Below are 5,070 nucleotides of genomic sequence, written 5' to 3' on the forward strand. Positions count from 1 at the left end.
GCGGAGAGCCCCGTTTGGAGTGAGGCTGCAAAGGGCATGCCAGGGGAAGTGTTCTGCTGTGCCAAGACTCGTGCTGCGCACGCTTTGTGGTTGGAGTGAGAAACAGGTTCTTTGGTGTTTTCTGCGAAACGCTTTAGCAGCCTGTTGGTGCTAGTATGCAACCAGGGGATGGATGAAGCGGAGAGCCCCGTTTGGAGTGAGGCTGCAAAGGGCATGCCAAGGGAAGTGTTCTGCTGTGCCAAGACTCGTGCTGCGCACGCTTTGTGGTTGGAGTGAGAAACAGGTTCCTTGGTGTTTTCTGCGAAACGCTTTAGCAGCCCGTTGGTGCTAGTATGGAGTCAGGGGATGGATGAAGCGGAGAGCCCCGTTTGGAGTGAGGCTGCAAAGCGCATGCCAAGGGAAGTGTTCTGCTGTGCCAAGACTCGTGCTGCGCACGCTTTGTGGTTGGAGTGAGAAACAGGTTCTTTGGTGTTTTCTGCGAAACGCTTTAGCAGCGCGTTGGTGCTAGTATGGAGTCAGGGGATGGATGAAGCGGAGAGCCCCGTTTGGAGTGAGGCTGCAAAGGGCATGCCAAGAGAAGTGTTCTGCTGTGCCAAGACTCGTGCTGCGCACGCTTTGTGGTTGGAGTGAGAAAGAGGTTCTTTGGTGTTTTCTGCGAAACGCTTTAGCAGCCCATTGTTGCTAGTGTGGAGTCAGGGGATGGATGAAGCGGAGAGCCCCGTTTGGAGTGAGGCTGCAAAGGGCATGCCAAGGGAAGTGTTCTGCTGTGCCAAGACTCGTGCTGCGCACGCTTTGTGGTTGGAGTGAGAAACAGGTTCTTTGGTGTTTTCTGCGAAACGCTTTAGCAGGCCGTTGGTGCTAGTATGGAGTCAGGGGATGGATGAAGCGGAGAGCCCCGTTTGGAGTTAGGCTGCAAAGGGCATGCCAGGGGAAGTGTTCTGCTGTGCCAAGACTCGTGCTGCGCACGCTTTGTGGTTGGAGTGAGAAACAGGTTCTTTGGTGTTTTCTGCGAAACGCTTTAGCAGCCTGTTGGTGCTAGTATGCAACCAGGGGATGGATGAAGCGGAGAGCCCCGTTTGGAGTGAGGCTGCAAAGGGCATGCCAAGGGAAGTGTTCTGCTGTGCCAAGACTCGTGCTGCGCACGCTTTGTGGTTGGAGTGAGAAACAGGTTCTTTGGTGTTTTCTGCGAAACGCTTTAGCAGCCTGTTGGTGCTAGTATGGAACCAGGGGATGGATGAAGCGGAGAGCCCCGTTTGGAGTGAGGCTACAAAGCGCATGCCAAGGGAAGTGTTCTGCTGTGCCAAGACTCGTGCTGCGCATGCTTTGTGGTTGGAGTGAGAAACAGGTTCTTTGGTGTTTTCTGCGAAACGCTTTAGCAGCCCATTGGTGCTAGTATGGAACCAGGGGATGGATGAAGCGGAGAGCCCCGTTTGGAGTGAGGCTGCAAAGCGCATGCCAAGGGAAGTGTTCTGCTGTGCCAAGACTCGTGCTGCGCACGCTTTGTGGTTGGAGTGAGAAACAGGTTCTTTGGTGTTTTCTGCGAAACGCTTTAGCAGGCCGTTGGTGCTAGTATGGAATTAGGGGATGGATGAAGCGGAAAGCCCCGTTTGGAGTGAGGCTGCAAAGGGCATGCCAAGGGAAGTGTTCTGCTGTGCCAAGACTCGTGCTGCGCACGCTTTGTGGTTGGAGTGAGAAACAGGTTCTTTGGTGTTTTCTGCGAAACGCTTTAGCAGGCCGTTGGTGCTAGTATGGAGTCAGGGGATGGATGAAGCGGAGAGCCCCGTTTGGAGTGAGGCTGCAAAGGGCATGCCAGGGGAAGTGTTCTGCTGTGCCAAGACTCGTGCTGCGCACGCTTTGTCGTTGGAGTGAGAAACAGGTTCTTTGGTGTTTTCTGCGAAACGCTTTAGCAGCCTGTTGGTGCTAGTATGCAACCAGGGGATGGATGAAGCGGAGAGCCCCGTTTGGAGTGAGGCTGCAAAGGGCATGCCAAGGGAAGTGTTCTGCTGTGCCAAGACTCGTGCTGCGCACGCTTTGTGGTTGGAGTGAGAAACAGGTTCCTTGGTGTTTTCTGCGAAACGCTTTAGCAGCCCGTTGGTGCTAGTATGGAGTCAGGGGATGGATGAAGCGGAGAGCCCCGTTTGGAGTGAGGCTGCAAAGCGCATGCCAAGGGAAGTGTTCTGCTGTGCCAAGACTCGTGCTGCGCACGCTTTGTGGTTGGAGTGAGAAACAGGTTCTTTGGTGTTTTCTGCGAAACGCTTCAGCAGCGCGTTGGTGCTAGTATGGAGTCAGGGGATGGATGAAGCGGAGAGCCCCGTTTGGAGTGAGGCTGCAAAGGGTATGCCAAGAGAAGTGTTCTGCTGTGCCAAGACTCGTGCTGCGCACGCTTTGTGGTTGGAGTGAGAAACAGGTTCTTTGGTGCTTTCTGCGAAACGCTTTAGCAGCGCGTTGGTGCTTGTATGGAGTTAGGGATGGATGAAGCGGAGAGCCCCGTTTGGAGTGAGGCTGCAAAGGGCATGCCAAGGGAAGTGTTCTGCTGTGCCAAGACTCGTGCTGCGCACGCTTTGTGGTTGGAGTGAGAAACAGGTTCCTTGGTGTTTTCTGCGAAACGCTTTAGCAGGCCGTTGGTGCTAGTATGGAGTCAGGGGATGGATGAAGCGTAGAGCCCCGTTTGGAGTGAGGCTGCAAAGGGTATGCCAAGGGAAGTGTTCTGCTGTGCCAAGACTCGTGCTGCGCACGCTTTGTGGTTGGAGTGAGAAACAGGTTCTTTGGTGTTTTCTGCGAAACGCTTTAGAAGCGCGTTGGTGCTAGTATGGAGTCAGGGGATGGATGAAGCGGAGAGCCCCGTTTGGAGTGAGGCTGCAAAGGGCATGCCAAGGGAAGTGTTCTGCTATGCCAAGACTCGTGCTGCGCACGCTTTGTGGTTGGAGTGAGAAACAGGTTCTTTGGTGTTTTCTGCGAAACGCTTCAGCAGCGCGTTGGTGCTAGTATGGAGTCAGGGGATGGATGAAGCGGAGAGCCCCGTTTGGAGTGAGGCTGCAAAGGGTATGCCAAGAGAAGTGTTCTGCTGTGCCAAGACTCGTGCTGCGCACGCTTTGTGGTTGGAGTGAGAAACAGGTTCTTTGGTGCTTTCTGCGAAACGCTTTAGGAGCTTGTTGGTGCTAGTATGGAGTTAGGGGATGGATGAAGCGTAGAGCCCCGTTTGGAGTGAGGCTGCAAAGGGCATGCCAAGGGAAGTGTTCTGCTGTGCCAAGACTCGTGCTGCGCACGCTTTGTGGTTGGAGTGAGAAACAGGTTCTTTGGTGTTTTCTGCGAAACGCTTTAGCAGCCTGTTGGTGCTAGTATGGAACCAGGGGATGGATGAAGCGGAGAGCCCCGTTTGGAGTGAGGCTACAAAGCGCATGCCAAGGGAAGTGTTCTGCTGTGCCAAGACTCGTGCTGCGCATGCTTTGTGGTTGGAGTGAGAAACAGGTTCCTTGGTGTTTTCTGCGAAACGCTTTAGCAGCCTGTTGGTGCTAGTATGGAGTCAGGGGATGGATGAAGCGGAGAGCCCCGTTTGGAGTGAGGCTGCAAAGGGCATGCCAAGGGAAGTGTTCTGCTGTGCCAAGACTCGTGCTGCGCACGCTTTGTGGTTGGAGTGAGAAACAGGTTCTTTGGTGTTTTCTGCGAAACGCTTTAGCAGCCCATTGGTGCTAGTATGGAACCAGGGGATGGATGAAGCGGAGAGCCCCGTTTGGAGTGAGGCTGCAAAGCGCATGCCAAGGGAAGTGTTCTGCTGTGCCAAGACTCGTGCTGCGCACGCTTTGTGGTTGGAGTGAGAAACAGGTTCTTTGGTGTTTTCTGCGAAACGCTTTAGCAGCCTGTTGGTGCTAGTATGGAACCAGGGGATGGATGAAGCGGAGAGCCCCGTTTGGAGTGAGGCTACAAAGCGCATGCCAAGGGAAGTGTTCTGCTGTGCCAAGACTCGTGCTGCGCACGCTTTGTGGTTGGAGTGAGAAACAGGTTCTTTGGTGTTTTCTGCGAAATGCTTTAGCAGGCCGTTGGTGCTAGTATGGAGTCAGGGGATGGATGAAGCGGAGAGCCCCGTTTGGAGTGAGGCTGCAAAGGGCATGCCAGGGGAAGTGTTCTGCTGTGCCAAGACTCGTGCTGCGCACGCTTTGTGGTTGGAGTGAGAAACAGGTTCTTTGGTGTTTTCTGCGAAACGCTTTAGCAGCCTGTTGGTGCTAGTATGCAACCAGGGGATGGATGAAGCGGAGAGCCCCGTTTGGAGTGAGGCTGCAAAGGGCATGCCAAGGGAAGTGTTCTGCTGTGCCAAGACTCGTGCTGCGCACGCTTTGTGGTTGGAGTGAGAAACAGGTTCTTTGGTGTTTTCTGCGAAACGCTTTAGCAGCCTGTTGGTGCTAGTATGCATCCAGGGGATGGATGAAGCGGAGAGCCCCGTTTGGAGTGAGGCTGCAAAGGGCATGCCAAGGGAAGTGTTCTGCTGTGCCAAGACTCGTGCTGCGCACGCTTTGTGGTTGGAGTGAGAAACAGGTTCTTTGGTGTTTTCTGTGAAACGCTTCAGCAGCGCGTTGGTGCTAGTATGGAGTTAGGGGATGGATGAAGCGGAGAGCCCCGTTTGGAGTGAGGCTGCAAAGGGTATGCCAAGAGAAGTGTTCTGCTGTGCCAAGACTCGTGCTGCGCACGCTTTGTGGTTGGAGTGAGAAACAGGTTCTTTGGTGCTTTCTGCGAAACGCTTTAGCAGCGCGTTGGTGCTAGTATGGAGTTAGGGGATGGATGAAGCGGAGAGCCCCGTTTGGAGTGAGGCTGCAAAGGGCATGCCAAGGGAAGTGTTCTGCTGTGCCAAGACTCGTGCTGCGCACGCTTTGTGGTTGGAGTGAGAAACAGGTTCCTTGGTGTTTTCTGCGAAACGCTTTAGCAGCCCGTTGGTGCTAGTATGGAGTCAGGGGATGGATGAAGCGGAGAGCCCCGTTTGGAGTGAGGCTGCAAAGCGCATGCCAAGGGAAGTGTTCTGCTGTGCCAAGACTCGTGCTGCGCACGCTTTGTGGTTGGAGTGAGAAACAGGTTCTTTGG

Source organism: Tinamus guttatus, unplaced genomic scaffold, assembly GCF_059628265.1.
Source record: "Tinamus guttatus ecotype Peru unplaced genomic scaffold, ASM5962826v1 Tinamus_guttatus_pri_ptg000404l, whole genome shotgun sequence".
Taxonomy (NCBI): domain Eukaryota; kingdom Metazoa; phylum Chordata; class Aves; order Tinamiformes; family Tinamidae; genus Tinamus; species Tinamus guttatus.